This window comes from Haplochromis burtoni, unplaced genomic scaffold (genome assembly GCF_018398535.1).
Source record: "Haplochromis burtoni strain Fernald_Lab_line unplaced genomic scaffold, NCSU_Asbu1 Contig_588, whole genome shotgun sequence".
NCBI lineage: Eukaryota > Metazoa > Chordata > Actinopteri > Cichliformes > Cichlidae > Haplochromis > Haplochromis burtoni.
Window position 1 is genome coordinate 57,123 of NW_024582949.1, and position 17,500 is coordinate 74,622.

The 17,500-nt window shown below is 48.2% G+C and overlaps 1 protein-coding gene across 4 annotated transcripts in view; it reads left to right on the forward strand.

Annotated features, from left to right (window-relative positions):
- The window catches only part of LOC102310439 (zinc fingers and homeoboxes protein 2), a 122,924-nt gene that overhangs the window by 21,865 nt on the left and 83,559 nt on the right, over nt 1-17,500 (forward strand). For 3 of the 4 annotated variants that reach the window (XM_042214570.1, XM_042214572.1, XM_042214569.1), the window contains one exon: nt 14,856-15,014. The gene's annotated coding sequence lies outside the window, so the exon portion shown is untranslated. Of the gene's footprint in view, nt 1-9,814; nt 11,734-14,855; nt 15,015-17,500 lie in introns of those variants that run through there. The other variant, XM_042214573.1, reaches the window with a different exon arrangement.

The following is a 17,500-nucleotide window of genomic DNA, read 5'->3' on the forward strand; positions in this document are numbered from 1 at the left end:
TGTGTGTGTGTGTGTGTGTGTGTGTGTGTGTGTGTGTGTGTGTGTGTGTGTGTGTGTGTGTGTGTGTGCCATCACTGTGATCCTTACCGACAGCACCGAGTTGAGTGTTGCCTGATTTTTAACATCATTGTGTGATAATTATCCTGTAGCTCAGGACATTGTTCTGTATTAGCTCCGGTTAGCGTCTGTGCAGCCATATTAAAGCTGACACACACACACACACACGCTGTAATAAACAAAGATATATTAAAGCATAGGAGGCAAGAAGCGAGGCTACTGTGAGGCTTGTGCAGCGTCGTGTGCAGCGCGACATCGAAACCAGGCCGAACGTACGGCTATAGGCCAAGTTTTCACACTGCTATTATTAGCCTGCGCTTCATCCTACAGGGGAAGATGATAAAGATAAGTCGGGTCAGTCGGCTGTGTCATCTGGGACCTCGGCTGATTTTCCTTTTAATGTCACAATGCAGAGACTCAGAGGTTTGCAAAGGGAGAAGAAGCAGCAAGGAAGCAACATGAGAGGAGGTCAGAGGTCAGCAGTTTCCTCTGTTTGCAAAGGCAGGACAGCCTTCTCTGATTTAAATAGATGTTATACATGAAAACAGACACTATAGCAGTTAAAGAACTTCTGTTAATGTTTAGAACGATTATATCGACCTATCAGACGCGTCGGTCGGAGGCTCTGGTTCTGTAAAGAAAATGGTTCCCAAATGAAACTGCTCACAACAAGTTTGTGGATTTATTTTGGGTCGCAGCATCATGATTTCTAGAGCGAGAGAGAGAGATTGCTGCTGAGGTTTTCAAACATGCTTTTGGTGCTTCGAGCACCTCCCCATCAAGGCGAGTGCCATTTAGATCCATTATATTCAAAAGAGAGCAGCCCGTGTCTCTAAATGTGTAACTCGCACCAAAACAGCCTCAGTGGGTAAGATGACAGACCCGAGGAACAAGTGCAGGTGTGATGATGTGGTTAACAGAAGCAGCTTTTTAATGGTAAACAGGACCTGCTCTGCTGTTTCTTATATATAGCGAGGATGAAGTTTAATGTTTTCATCTCCTGTATAATCTGCGAGTCTCTGAGCTTCTGTACTGAATCATTAACATGCAAGATGATTCCAATTCAGTTCAGTTGAATTGTTGTGGCACCAAATCCCAACAACAGCCCCCTCACACCGTTTTGTATTGTAGTACAGAAAAGCCCCAACAGTCAGACGACTGCCTACAGGCACTCGGCGACAGTAGGAAGGAAAATCTCGTGGAGGGGCGACCATCTGCCGCAATCGCATACTCATCCCAGCTGCAACTCGCCACACCAGGTTAAGAAAGTTGCACAACCTGCAAGAACTGTATCTAGGAGCTAAGGTGCTGACATGGTGTCGACAACTGTTGCACGTCGCTGCTCACAAGGCACCGCAGGGCGCGTTTAAAATGGTCCTAAAGTCTGTTAGCCAGCAGCTTGGACTTCAGATTGTTCGAAACACTCTAACACCCTAATATGGTCATCTCAGGCAAAAAACTCCGCCCACTTGAATGATTGTTGTTCAAACGTTGTGTTTTTAGGTATCAACCAATCAAGAGATGTTTTCTCAAAGGGGGAGGAGCTAAAGTTACTGGGACTGGCTGTCTTTAAGATGAAGACCTTTGACTCGTGCAAAGCTTCTGTAGTCCAAGGATGAAAAATGGAGTTTGAGCAGAATGAGTAGTTTTTCTAAGCTGCACTTTTATCGGCTCATTCGTGTCCACCAGTGGAAAAAACCTCATTTTTGTCCTCATTATTGTGGCTGCAGTCCACAGTTAAGAGGACAGATGTCTGAAGTTGATGTGTGGGTGAATGCTTTTCCCTCTAAACATTAGTTTTGCAGGTTTCCAGCTAGCTGCCTTCATTTAAAGTGCTTGAAGCGGTCATGAACAAGCTGTCGTGGTACTGTGGGAACTTTCTTTCTTATAAACGGGAGAACCATCTGTACCGAAGGCGCTCGCGCCTTTGGAGCCGACTCCTCCACAGCCGAGCCAGCAGCTTTCAGCCATGTGTGTCGCTGCTGTCGTAAAGTAAACACGCTGCACTAATGTTCATATCATGCTATAGCACGTTCATGCGTCAGCAGGAACCCGGCGGCGTCAGTACGGCGGGACGCGCCCGTGTTTGCATCAATTCAAAGTAGGAAAAATGGCAAATTTGTGCATTTTAAGTGGCATAAAAATGTACAGAAACCCCAACATGGGACATTTTTGAGGGGGCAGGGAAAACATCTGCAAAAACTCTGAGCACATCTGGAGGCCAAGTATATGTAGAAAACCTCCACAGATATTCAGCCAACTATCAAGTGAAGCCAGCAAAGTCTTGCATTTTAAGTCAAACCTTAAAAACAAACGGGGGACTTTAGGGGCAGGAAAACATCTGCAAGCCTGATTTTAATTAGGGAGGTACAGATCACCGCGTTTTTGGATGTTACTGCATTATTAACAAACGCTGTGATAGATGGAGCGCCTCACATTCAATCTGCTCTTTCTGCCTTTAAACCAAAAACAATGAGTGGAGCTGAATAACAAAGACGCCGCAGATTTCATTACTGATCTGGACGGCGGTGAAATCCCCCTCGAGTTATTGGTGAGGGGAAAGCAGAAATCTCGTGTTGCTGAGGACTCAATATGTCAGGATGACCGGTGCTCGACCGAGCTAATAACAGGACGGGACAAAGAGGCGACGAGCTGAATAAAGAGCGAATAGGAAAAAAAGAGGCTTCCCCACCTGCTGAGAAAGTAATAAAAACAGACACAACAGCTGTGACTGATCTGGAAACGCACACACAGTAAAAACATCTAATAAGGTTTCATTGATTATATTATGTCTGTGCAAGTGTGCAAAAGGCTTACCGGCGCACGCACACAACGTGCGGTATTAAAGTGTGCGGACGGCTGCAGGAATCCTGCTTTAATTGTGCAGCAACAATAAAAAGTTGAGCAGACCCGTCAGCGTCGAGCTTTTCATTCACGTCTCCAGAATAACGGCTGGAAGAGGAGCGAGGTGTAATGTGTAATAACAGCAGCTTCAAATGTCAGCGTTAGAGCCGGCCTGTAAATCACTCCAGTGTAAACCCAGCTGACTTTTAAAGCCTGTACTTGTTTATCTTTGGGCAAACTGCCAAATCGGCCAATTCGGCACGCTGAATTAGCTGTTAGCATTTCCTCTTTGCAGCATTCCCATAAATGTACAGACGGCTATCGGCGGATCGCCTTTTTATTATGGGGGGAAAATGTGGTTAGAAAAAGCATTCTTTTGTGTGTGATTTCTGAGTGGAGAGGTCACGTGTGCTCCTCTGCATCCTCGTGAAGCCTGAAGTGGTCGTCTGAAGTCTGAAGATGTTCCTCCCAACAGCTCAGCCATCATTTATTACAGTTCATGGCTGCTGGAGGCTAATCCCCAAAGCCTGATTGGAGGATTTCACTGATGTGAGGAGCTTTCGGTTCCCTCTCTGTGAGACTTACAGCAGTGGTTCTTGATTGAAACAAGGTTTGTTTGGTTTATTAGTTGCTTTGAAGCAGATCAGAGAGATTTGTCAAACATGCAACACAGACTCATCGTCCTACTGTACGCGGTGTGATCTTGTTCAGTCACTTTCCAGCGGCTGCGCTCAACCAGGAAGAATTATGAAAATTCACCAGAACCTGAGATATCATCTTCCTCGTGAGAACCTGATGTCTGCTTTCCACAGAGCTGTGGATTGGTGTTTGGTGTGCTCTGCAGCTCGTGGATAATAGCCTGCAGCACAGATGAGCAGCAACAGGGGGGATAAATAAGTAAGCACACTCCTTTTTAACTCTACACCCCCAGATTATTTCACTTTTCAAACAAGCGGTTCACTAAAACCTGCACTTCAAAACGAGTGCAGCAGTACTCGGCACACTGACGTGTAAATCAAAATGTCACTTTAACAGGTTCATCCCCAAAAACCCAGTAAATGATTGAAATGTGGCCCACATCTGGCCAGGATGTCACGTCACAGCCACACGTCCACCTTTCACGGCCAGATGTCAGGTGTGCAGTGACAGTGGGGCCACATCTGGCCCACCCAACACTGGCTAGAGTAACAGGTCTGATTGAGTGATGGGTCCAAGTCACGGTCAGCATGCACGAGGTCGTCAGGGGGAGGAGTCTGCAGCCACGTGTATCAGTCATGGATGGGCCTCCGCAGAGCCTCAGCATCCTGACAGAGAGCAGAACAAAAGGCAGAAACATCCAAAGAAGAGCTTCAGGAAGTCTGGAGAAATGTTCCTGAAGATCCTCACAGAGCTGACGGAGAGCTACTCACATCAGATACTCACTTTAAAGTTAGAAGTGCACAAACTCTGTTTGTGTCTCTGATGTTTAAATCACAGCACCCATTTCTAATTTTCCACCAAACATCAAAAATGAGGGGTGACTCAGGACTTTTGCACAGTGCTGATGCAGGGTTGGGCTGTTTATGGTTTAATACAAGTTTAACATAAGCATTTATTCTGCGATGATGGGGGTCAGCCTGCCCTGCATGCCCCCGTCGGTGGTGGGTATGCAGGGTAGAGGTCACGAATGCGAGCGGCTGAACGAGCTTCCTCTGGAGGATGGCTCGGCTCAAGGACGGATGAGGACTTCGGATATCTGGCGGATGCTCGGAGAAGCTTTCCCGCCACACAGGAAGCCTCCCGGGTGCTTCCCTTTGTAGGTTTTCTGGGCACGCCCAACTGGGAAGAGACCCTGGGGTAGACCCAGAGCCCAGTGGTGAGATTATGCATCTCATCTGTCCTGGGAATGCCTGGAGATCTCCTCCCCAGGAGGAGCTGGGAAGTGTTTCTAGGGAGAAAGGATGTTTGGAATACCCTGCTCAGCCTGCTGCTGGTGTGACTGGATAAGTGGAAGATGATGGATGGAAACATGTTGTAATTTTATGGTGATGCTTCTTGGGCTGAAACAGAAAAAGTATCTTTTTGGGAAACGGCAAACACGAAAAACAAGAAGGAAAACCGCTCTGTCAACATGATGGATGCACGAATGCAGAATGTGCAGCAGGAAATTTGTTAGCTCTTTAACACAGCCTGTGTGTGTCTAACGCAGACACGAAGCCCCATCTTTAAAAACACATCACATAAATCGAATCCACGTATCAGGCTTTTGTTTGGCAGCGGTTCTCTGGGTTCGACTTTAAACTGAAATCCTTGCATTTTATTTCTGACTAAATCTGTGTTAGTCGAGTAACCCTGCTGGGGATTTTCCTTTTCTCCAGGCTAAAACCTCTGAGGCGGCCACCAAAAACACACAAACTCTACATCGGCCTCACAGTGGGAGCTTGATCTAAATACTCGTGGGCTCAGGACAAACTGTTCCACAGGTCGCCACCACAGATTCCAGCACGCCGGCCGTTCTTTCGGCGATTACCGCGGCTGTGGCAAGGTTCAAGCTCCAGCTCAGGTTTGCTAATGAGCGAACAAACAGCCTCTAATAGGGCTGCGAATGCATAAACACGCTAATGCGGCTGGTAGAAGTCCGACTGGTGCAACGCGGTGGTGCTGCCCAAGCCTGTTACTAACCAATTATAGGACCAGCATGGCAGAGCTGAGGATTGGGTGAGGAGGCGGACGGGAGGGGGAGGTGGGAGAGGAAGAGGAGAGGCTCATCACCATCACTGCACATGCTCAGTGTGGCTGTGGCGAAGGGGGTGTGGTGCTATCAAAGTGTGTGTGTGTGTGTGTGTATGTACATGCGAGGGGGGGGTGAAGCAGGCAGTGGGTGGGTGTTTGACTCCATTCCTCCTCCTCCGTCCTCGGGGGATCACACGTTGTTTGTACTGTATTTTTGCACCACATGACTTGCAGATTTTTTTCTTTTTGAAGATTTTTTTCCTCACCCCCCCCCTTCCACCCCCTCTCCCGTCCCTCCCTCCTCCCCTCACTGAGCGAGCGGCGTCTTGCCAGGCAGGAAAGGCAAAACAGCTGTGCCGGTGCCGAGCAGTTCCCCATTAACCGAGGAATTATGCAAGCAGGAAATTCAAATAAGATGCAGATGAGTGGAGGAGCCAGGCTCCAGCCGAATACCTCTCCCCCTCACCAGAAAAAACCCGACGAAAGCCTCCAGACTGCAGACTAACCCGACCCCGCAGTCTGGTTCCAAGTCCGGCGACTTGTCACCATTTTAACAGTTTGTTTCCCCACATCCGAGCGGCTCGCACTGCTGCAATAAATGACATTAATGAATGCGCTGGAAGGAGGCAAAAGAGTGTGGCTGTTTAAATACAGAATGTGTAATGTTTTCACACCATTTAATCATCAACACATTAATCTTGAGACATTAATTAGCTAAAACACACAAAAACCACGAGCAGCGAGACTGTCAGGCGCTCTTTTTGTTTTTTTAACACCACGATCCATCTGGATGAATCCGCCGGATTACCGACGAGGCGGAGGGGAGGGGAGAAAGGGAGGGAAGAAAGGGAGGTGTCACTTTTACACGAAGGTTAATATGGAGATACAGCAGCGAAAGTGAAATGAAGGGGGTGTGTTCGCACCCACCAATAGGAGGCGAGGAGCGCGTGACGTATCGGCTTTCACTGCGAGAGCGTACACGCTCGCTGCTCGCCCGGGGAGGGTGCACAGATTAATGTGGATGTTAAAGGCCTTTAAAGAGCGCTTAAAGGAAATGAATGATGCTGCTGCTTTCCTGCACACGGCCTTTAAAGGGTGAGACGTGCACGCCTCCGCAGCACAGATGCTTTTCCCTCATTGTTGTTTAACATGAACACATTCAGCTCGTGATCATTTCTCTTATTTAGATGAATCCAGCGTTCAGATGCGGTACAGATAACGTACGACGCAGATGTAGTCACGGTGGCCGTCGCGAGCTGAGCTGAAGCTAATAAGATACACTCATTATTGTTCAGTTTGTCCAAAAAACAAAAACCCTCAGCGTGCTGAGAGGAGAGTCCATCTGTTAGGCGAAGCTCCGATTCAGGAGATGCGGTTTTGTCCTGGTCCTGGAACTCTGGACCAGCTCTGGATGCTCTCGGGACCAGCTGGGGTGCGTGGGACTTTCCTGCATGTGTTTTTTGGATTCTGGGATGTCTGTGGGCATCGAGCCTGAGGTGGATGTTTGGTCCCAGCGATCGGGCAGTAAGAAAGACTCGTGGGCGTTGGCTCTGCTGACCCTGATTGTGTGTTTACACCTCTGCGTTCGTCATTATTAACCTCCGGCTCTCGTCCACTGCGTGTCTTTGTTTTGTCCTCCCCTCACCCCCCACCGGTCACAGCAGGTGAGCGCCGCTCCCTGAGCCTGGAGGTGTCTTTCCGTTAAAAGGGCATTTTTTCTTCCCACTGTCGCCAAGTGCTTGCTCACAGCAGGTCGTTTGATTGTTGGGGTTTCTCCTGCAGGGTCTTTACCTCTATAAATAAAATTGAATTGATGTGAAGCTGAGGGTGGAGGGCTCGGTGTTCTCAGGATCTCAGCTCTTCACAGATGTTTGTCATTTGGCTTCATCCAGCAACGATCTCCAGCTGGGGCAGCTGGGGTGGGAGTTAGCACCTCTGAGTCCAGGGACGAGGTTCTGGAGGGTGGAGTGGGAGTTTCCCGGTCGCTGTGTGGGGATGTTGTAAACTTCTTGGATGCTCTTTTAGTAAAATCCACAACGAGCCACGTTTTTAAAAATCAATTAATTCTGTTAAAAAGGCACCAACTCCAAACAAGTGAGAGGTGTGGAAATGTAACCCCTTCCAGCTGTTGTGACGGGCGAGTGGGTTTACCTGTACACACCAAAGCTGCTTTTCATAGCAGGCTGTAACATGCTTATTTGTGACACTTGGGAGTGTTTGGGGGTCGATGTTTGACCTGAAAGATGTCCCAAACCTGAGCTCCTTGTGTATTGTTGTGCATAAACAAAGCATGTGCATATTAAAGTTGGGTCCTGGATTTGAAGTAATGCCAGGTTAAAAAACACTGGCTGCTCTGGGATATTTCCATCAGTGTCCATAAACAAAGCTAATGAATAGAAATGGAAATAAATATTTGCTTCAACAAGATCTTTCTGTGCGGCCTAAACTACGTCAAAAAAACTCCTGGAGAGCAGAGCAGCTGTGAAAGCTCTGCCTACTTTTCTCCACACTCAAAGTCTGCGAAAAGCACATCAGCAAGCTTTATCTAATGATCTGATGTCAGAACTGGAGCCACGTAATCAAATCAAGACATACCAGAATCTCAAGACAAACTTGTCAGCTGTACGACATCACACAGGAGAATATGAAGACCAGTGACGTGCCCGCATCGCTGAGATCTCATGTTAAACAAACCTGAACCGAGTCTGCTGTGGGGCGTTTGCATTCCTCCGACGAGCTTCCCGGTGTTTGACAGATATGAAGATGAAAGACAGTCTTTGGAGGCGTGTTTCAGGAAGAGCTAAAGCAGGAAGGAGTGCAGCGAATAAATGAAGTCCTGTTTGAATCCGCGTTCACAAACGCTCCGATTTCACTGAGAAACGTTGAGCTTACTGTCTGTCAGCAGGTCTCGTGTCACCGTCGTTGTGTGGAAATCCCCACAGTGTCACTAATATGCTGTCATTAAGCCAAAAACAAACACAGCTCTTCTTCACTTCCTTAAAACTTCAGATTTTCGCCACATTTGATGTTTTTAGCCGAGTAAAGTAAAACAAAAGGTGAAGTCAGAGAGCTGTATATCAGAGTTAATTCCCTCTAAAAGCAAACTGGAGTTGCTGGCACGATGAAGCACCAGTCAGACTGGTGGAGCAGATTTCAAGGTGAAGAGAACGCCTGTCAGAGCTCCTCGACGTTTCACCGCCGTGAAAATAAGGCCGTGTATTAAACATCCTCCTTGGATTCCTGAACATGCTGAGAGTTATTCTGTGCTTCCTGAAACTCTGCTCTGCAAACCGGCCGGTTACTCCGAGGATCGAGTTTAAGCAGCCAAACTGGCAGGAAGCTGCAGTTCCTCTAATGGCCACTTGGTGCTGTTTTACAGCAGGGATTGATGCTGGGGCCTTGGCTTCCTGTTCCTGTTGCCCGTAACCTCCAGAAGCCATCAGGCCATGGTTGTTGAGCCGATGAGTTCCCAGTTTGGGTCTCTACCAACTCCTGAGGAAAAATATCCGGATCTTTAGCTGCGAGATGTTCCACTTTCTGCACCGGCGGCTCTCCGGCTGTGTGCTCGCTGCTCAGTGCCGGGCAGGTACTGAACACCAGGATCACGAAGGCTGGATGGAAGCTGAGACTGAAGCAGGCCTGACAGCAGTGATGTCACTGATGTTCAGTCTTTTTATTTTCATGTGCTTATGCAGACGTGGCTGCACACAGGTATAAAAGACACTCATCAGATAAATGCAGTTTAAGTGTGGGGGTGTGCTGTTCTCTCTGCAGCCACAGGGAAGGGGCGGTTACTGGATGTAACTCCTGGTCTCCGAGCATGTGAGCAGCTCCCGTCAGTCTGCGGCCTGCTGCGGTCTCTGTTCCCACCCTGCATGAGCTGCAGAACCAGAGCTGAACTTTAAAGAGGCTCCGCAGAACTGCACATGTGGAGAAAACTTTCTGTAGCTCACTGGCTTTAATCACACCGGTGCTAATACTTCCAAAGACAAATTGTGTCTTTGCTAAAGGATGTTTGGTTCCCAGAGTCGTCTACAGCTTGGTGGGTCAGAGTTTGCACCACAAAAAAAGTGGGTAGCAGTTAAACAAATCACCCATCCATCCATCCGCTTATCCTTTTCAGGGTCGCAGGGGGCGCTGGAGCCTATCCCAGCTGTCATAGGGCGAGAGGCGGGGTACACCCTGGACAGGTCGCCAGTCTGTCACAGGGCCAACACACCGGGACAGACAACCATTCGCACTCACATTCACTCCTATGGTCAATGTAGATTAATCAATTAACCTATCCCCACAAACAAATCATTCATAGTTTATTCTAGAGGATGTTTAATGTTAACGCCAGTTAAAAGTTGTTATGGTGCCACACACCACATGCTGGCGCTGCAGCGCCCCCTGTCTGTCTGTGATGGGTTACCATGCGGATGCTAACTTGCTAGCGTCAGCTGCACTCTGTAATCCAGCCGCGTCCTGTGTGCTGGATGGATCTGGCCGTACGGTCGACCTCGGCATGTTGCTAAATGAGTGCAGACGAAGTGGAATTCAAACATTACTTTTGTGCATGCACTGATGGCGTGCTCGCCGCACACACCTGGACCTCCCTCCCGCTGCAGCCGGCTGATCCTTCTTGCACTGCAGAAATTACTGTGATTCAGTTTTAATAAAACAAATAACAAGTGGAGCTGTGGCGCTGAAAAGAACCTCGTGTGAAACGAATCAGAGGACATTGTTTCACAGGAAGCAGCCCTGCACCTTCAGATCTGTTCTGCTGTTACTGTAAACAGGAATCTGCGCTTTAATTGACCCGATTGATTAAATTCAGGTTAGGACAAAAACAGCGACAGACAGACAGACAGACGCCCCCTCAGTACCGCCACTTCAGGAGAAAGCCCACAAAGCTAATTAATTGGGGCCGACCGGCTGATTTGCATGTTTTGTAAGCACTAATTAAGATATGCAAAATATCCAGATGAACGCTGCAGCCTAAATATATTTTAGGCAGCTCGGCGGCACAGAGGTACGGACGGCAAAACAGACGGAGGCCGCGTCCTGCGGCGGGGCATTAATCCGAGAGTCGCTACGCCACAGCAGCAGGAAGTGCAGCGTGTAGGGGAATTCATCCCGGTGACACTTTTATATTAACAGAGCAGGGACGGCCGAACGTGTCGTGGAAGGGTTAGGGTTAGTGCACACGGGCAGGTGTAGAGCCCTCGTAGGTGTGCACGAGTCAGTGTCAGAAACTGAGTTTGAGACCAAAGAGTCTGAGGAGGCTCCGGTCCAACAAGCTCAAGCTCATTCGTGCAGATGACCTGGGCGACGGTTTATTTAGACACCAGGAGACCTGGGACGCTGCATGCAGAGGAGCAGTGTGCTTTATTATCATACACGTCACTCAGACAGCACAGCCGGCCTTCTGAAGGTCTTTCAAAGATTTTCTTTGGTCTTGGGCTGCTTTTTCCCTCCGGTCTTTGTACCTGATCACCTTCACTTAGCTCTGCAATTTGAGTCATTCAGGCATGAAAAGGATGAATCGGTGTTGTGTCTACACAACAGAAGAATTGTATCTTTAGGCACTTTGTTAGCCGCAGCCTGTCACAGAAACACATCATTTGTTCTCATTTCTTTACTTCAATCTGTGACAAATACCAAAGATAATACAGTTTGACATAAAATAGTGTTTTTGCACCAACAGGCTGATTCCTGAAGAGCTGTTAGCTGAAATGTTGGCATATTTCAGTGTCCTTAAAAGTTTAAGGAAATCGGAGGACAAAAGCAGTGTCTGAAGAAGGTCGGCTGTCAAGAAGCCATTCGTAGGGAAGGGAAACAGGAAGAAAAGGCTGAGGGATGAAAGTTACAGAAGGACAGATAGTCGGAGGAAACGGGGCTGATGGAGCATCTGTGTGAGTCATCTGGGAAACACGGTGGAGGCTCCGTCAGGATTTGAGGCTTTATTTCAGTCGGTGGTGTCGGAGCTCTTTTTACAATGTCTGGAATTAACACAGAGAAAAGTAGCATCGCACCAGAACCTTCTGGAAGGCATCGACTGACAGCAGCTCCCTTTTTCCTGGAAAGCGTGGAGAACTGTTCCCGAAGATGATTTCAGGAAATGATAAGGAAGCTTGTGTAAGAGAGCTCAGGCCAACACGCCGCACTCTGTTTTGCTTCTATTTCCATATATGTATGCACACGTTACACAAACAGCCCATTCATTTGTACAGGAGAGCACAAATAAACACCGTAACAGTGGAGATGATCACACACACACACACACACACACACACACACACACACACACACACACTGGTCCCAGAGCAGAGCTGCTTCGTATCAGGTTGGTGATGGATGGAGGATGAGGTCAGTCCTGAGGGGGATCCAGACTCTGTGGAAAAGACCTGTTGTTGTCTCTGAGTGTGTGTGTCTCCCTGCTGCGCTGCAGTCCTCTGATGATCTCATCCACTCACTCGCAGAGCTTTAGCAACCTACACACAGGCGCTCATCGCGGGGAAAATGCTGCCGGTGATTCCCTCTTAGAGGAGCTTCATAATGTTTCGATGTTAATCTGTGACCAGGATGGCTGTGAGTAAATAATGATTATATTAAACATGAGTCAGACTTTGTGCTGCACAGAAAGCAGGAACGAAAGTTTCTAAAGGTCAAAACTCCTGAAACGAATAACGTTTAAAATCAGGTACGCGTCACGGCGTGCAGGTGACCTGAACGCTCGTCCTCTGCTCCTCGTTTCACCGCGAGTGCAGAGCGACGAGCCGGCTGCCGTAAACGCCGTCGAGCCAAAGTCTCATTTTGCTGATCTAAACGCGAGGCGTGATGCAGAGTTGGGGCCAAAGTTTCCGATGGGCCAAACCTCCGCTAACCTCCGCTAACCTCCGCTCTGTGCTCGTACACACGTATCCAATTTTCTGCCAAATACTGAGCTTGCTGTGCAGCTGAGGCTGCGCTCCAGTGCTGAGTGAAACTGCAGTATTCCCTCCGTTACTTTGCACGAGCAGCAGGCGCCGGGCTCGGCCTCAGAGCGAGGGGGGAGGAGCTCGGAGTACCCCTCCTCCACTCCTCCACACTGGAAGGAGTTGGCTGAGGTGATTCGGAGATCTGACTAGGACGCCTCCCGGGCGATGGCGGTCAACCACGTCCTGCGGGGAGGAGACCCCGACATGCCAGAGGAGATCATAACTGTCACCTGACTCGGGAACGCCTCTGTGTCCCGCCAGAAGAGCTCGAGGCCCGAGCGTCTCGGTGTCAGAAAAGAGATGGATGGAGGAGCTCGTTGCTCCACCCTCTCGTCCAACATGGCAGCGGATAAAATGCTACAATAAAAGCTTCACAAACCTGCGGGCGCCATCACTGCGGCTGGCACTCTGGCTGATTCTGAGGTCTTTACAGCAGCGCTTTCACACTGTGAACCCTGCAAAACAAACTTGTTTTCTATATGAGTAAGGCTTTTTTTAGTGCATCGATCCACGCGGCAGAAAAACTGCTGAGTGCAGCCTGTAGTGAAGGCTGGCTGCTCTTTAGCTGCTGTGCGTCCTCCAAACTCAGGCTTTGCCTTCAGGCTGAAGATGAGGATTCAGTGTGGTTAATGCAAACCTGAGCACGGCACTAAAATAATGCACACACACACACACACACACACACACACACACACACACTGAAACAAACCAAGGACTGCTCACTGTTAAGCTGCAAACCCTGATGAAGCGCGTTTACGTGTGCAGGCGGGTTTCAGCGATCGATGATTGCCTCCTTCATGTCTCCTCTTCCTGTTCCTTGTCATTGGCTTGTGCTCGTGCGTGGATGCTAACGGCCTTAACTGTGGGGTTCAGTAGTCACGCACAGCCTGGCACAGCTGATTGGCTCTATGGTCCAAGTCACGCCATCGTTTGTGTTGCATTAAGCTCAGGAGAACCTCTACCGGACAGGAAGTCTGGCACCGCTTCCTCGTTGCACTGCCGGGCGTCTCATTTGATCTCATTTGATTGAGCGCTGCCATAAAGCTGAGCCGGGGTTAACTGTTTCTGCCACCTCCCCGCCGTGGCGACGCTGCGGCCTCGTTAAATTAAACGAGCTGCGAGTTTTCCTGCCGAACAGTCGTCTGCAGAGCGCAGCACAGCTGCGACAGCGTGTGGCAAAGGTAGATCACCTGTGGCCTCAGTCACTGCTGCTTCTATATATTTCAGATGTTTAATGGAGGGAGAGACGCCCCCTAGTGGCAAACACAGATATCCTGTGTATTAAAACTGAACATAATGAGCGAGGAAAGAGAAACAAAGTAGCTCCGCCCCAAGGCGCCATATTCACTCTGATTGGACTGACTCTGGAACAAATCCAGCTGAACAAAAACCAGATTTTATCTTTGAATTGAGCGACTTGATGCAGTTGTAAAATAGGTTTTGTTGCTTAAATGTGTTTTGCAGCCCAGGAAACTTCACATAGAAATCTCCTGCACTTAGAAAGTAATGAGGGTTCGGAAATACTGTAAAAAACAATAAAAGAATGCCCCGCCCCCTGCACACAGACAGCCTGAAACTCAGTTTTGCATTACTTGAACTGATGTGCCAGAGGGGTAAACAGTTTTTCATACCAGGCTGTAAACATGTTTGTTCCAACATGACTGACTGGTGGAGCCTCCGGTGGCCGTCAGAGGAACTGCAGCTTTGTGTTGGCTTCATTTCTCCGTGCTCAGGTTGCCGCTCGGTCTCTCCTCTGATTCTTATTTTTTCATTTATTTTTTCTGTGCTCCTCTCTCTCCGTCTCGCTCTCACTCCGTTGCTTCCTCCCTTCTCGATTTTGGCATGTTACCACGGTAACCCACTGCCTCCTTTATTGGGCCAAGTTGTGGTGCAGTTTTTAAGGCCCGTGCTGGGTTCAGACCACACAAACACAGTCGCACAACACTCAGGAACACCTGCTATCACACTCACAATCATCAACACCTCAACATGATCTGTTTGCATCTGCCATCCACACACACAGACACACACACACACACACAGACACACACACACACACACACACACACACAGACACACACACACACGCACCGCACACACACACAGACACACACCGCACACACACACACACAGCACACACACCACACACACACGCACCACACACACACAGACACACACACACACACCCACACAGACACACACACACGCACACACACACTCTCGATGTGATCCATCTTTAGTTTTCTCTCACACTTGGCTGACGTCTCGCTCCTCTTTCAGACCCCGCGGGAGATTACCCAGAGTGCTGCTGGCCTGAGCTTCCAGAAGATAAAGAGGAAGAGGAGAGAGAGGAGAACGGACAGAGTTCGGAGGAGGAGGTGGAGCCTCAGGAAGAGCCCCTCCCCCTCCAGTGAAGCCCCTCCCTTTAGAGGAAGTGCAGTGAGTACCAGCTTTTTATGTCACCATCCCACTACTGCTCACTACCAGAGGTCATATCCCAGAATGCATTTCATACCCTGAGACCACACTGTACCGTTACCACTGCCTGCTGCCCATTTTTTCATATCGGTCGGTCATCATCTTTCCTTCCTCTGTTTCTTGCACAGATCTTGTGGACACATTTGTTGCTGCTTTCTCTGATGGTAAATGTGCTTTCTGTCGCGTATACATGTTACCCTGCTGGACGCTCATACCCGCCTGTTAATTCTGCTGTAATTAGAGCAGACGTAGCGTTTCTGAGGAGCGCACTGATCTGACCGAAAGAAGCCGCTCTCCAGTTTTTGTGAGGTTAGTTTTGAAGATGCGTCGCAGCGTTTACCAAAAAGCATCTGATGTTAGCGTCTCTGTGCTCATAGCTACCAACAGAAGTGACAGTGATGATAGTAGCGTGAGCTCCACCTTGTGGTTCAGATTGGCATTGCATGAGAGTACAGCGCGGACTCTTTTCCTGTTCGGTTGACGTCTCGGACTCTTTGTATATATTCTTTCATTTAAAAGTAAATTGGGCTCCAACACATTTGGTGTGAAATTCACGTGTGTGTGTGCACCTGGTGAAGGTGCGTCTGCTCTTTCGTTTGGGTTGCACTTTAGTCATCGTGCAGCTCTCCACACTCGCACGGTTGTAATTATTCACACCGATTTGTGGTGTGGTTCAAAGCCGGTTGTGGATCACTGCATACATTTATTGATTAAACAGGACGGCCTCAAATATAAATTTAATTGGTTAGTTTATAACATGCGGTGTGTGTGTGTGTGTGTGTGTGTGTGTGTCTACATATCTTTGTGGGGACCAACAGTCCTTATGGGGACGAGGAGTTTTTCCCTATAAGTTTGAAGACCCAAAATGTGGTTTTAGTTTCAGAGTTCGGTTTGGGGTAAGGGTCAGGCTTAGGCATTCATTTTTCATGGTTAGGTTTAGGGAAAGCATTATGTCAGTTAGATGTCCCCACAAAGATATTAAGACAGAGAGTGTGTGTGTGAGTGTTTTCCTTTTCTGAGTGAGGTTAGCCAAATGTTGTGGGGCTGTGGTGCGGAGCTGTGTGAAGTGTTGAAATCTCGTGTTGCTTTTCTTTCCTTTTGCCAGTTTCTGTCAAGTCAAGTTTGATTTTATTCTGAAGTTTAACAACAGCATTAAATTTAACGCCATCTTTTGACGGCGGTCTCCAGGGATGCGATCGTGTCGTCGTATCATTTAAGAGCACGTTCTGCATCCAGAAGAAGCTCAGGTTTCATCTAAAGCAGCTGACCACTGCTGTCACTAACTCTGTATAAATTAAAGTTAGAAATCAGAAGCTTTTTGGACCCAGTGCAGAACGATGGTCCGGTCTTTATGTTTTTGAGCTCCTCACAGAGGCAGAAACATCAGTGTGCTATCGATCAATCAATCAGAATATTTTGTTAATCCCAGAGGAAATTATGTTGCCACGGTTCCTCCGTGCGAGCAGTAAATGAAATGATACAGAAAATTATAAACTATAAGAAAATAAATACATCAGTGAATCACACACAGTACGTGTAGGAGCCCTCCTCATCACACTGATCGTGAACGTGTTGTTTCCTGTGTCGAGGATGTGCAGAGGTTTGGGGTGAAGTTTGACCCACAGATGAAGCTCGTGTTTTTTTCTCCTGTGGAAAATCGTTTTGGTCCTTTTAACAGAAATAAGTCGTAAATCATTTCTCACTTTTATTCGACTCGGTCGACTGCAGCACGCTGCCTGTTGGTTTCCATGCTCATCCTCTAGGTTTGGCTAAATGTGCACGTTTGCAGGAGTTACCTTCAGGCCCTTTGAACTTCCTGGGAGACGTGTTATTGCTCCCAAACGGGCTGAAGTTGCATAAGCAGCTGCGTCTTTGTGAACAGCTCAGATTAATTCCAGCTTTTCAAATGTAACTGTTCGCTGATGTTCTCTGTTTTCTATTAACAGTAACTGAACATCTTTTAGGTCTCGAACTAAACCGTCGCCTATAAAAAGTTAATGTATAAAGTCTAAAGTCATCTTCCTGTCACTGGATGGACAAACGTGTGGATCATTTACTTTGGTGTCAGGAGCTGACGTGCTGCTCGGCTCTCTGTGGGAAACTGTTGATCTGTAGTAAAATGTGCCGCAGCCTGAAACCTCACAAATGAGTCACCAATCCTGCGGTCGCATTAATTCACTGAGCGCTCTGCATTTGTTTTGATGTTACCGGGGACAATGGCGAACTCTGAGGTTAAGGTTTTAAGTCCATCTTAAAAGATTTACGTAACTATTTTTAAAGCCCGGTAGAAATGCAGCCACATAAACCAGTGCAACAGGGGTTTTTGGAAGAGTTGTGCTTGCATAACGCGCATTCAGCTCATCCCGGGTCGCGGTTTCCTTCCACAAACTGCTCTTTGCACAAGTGATCGCAACATCAAAAGCATTATAATCCAGAAACGCACTTTA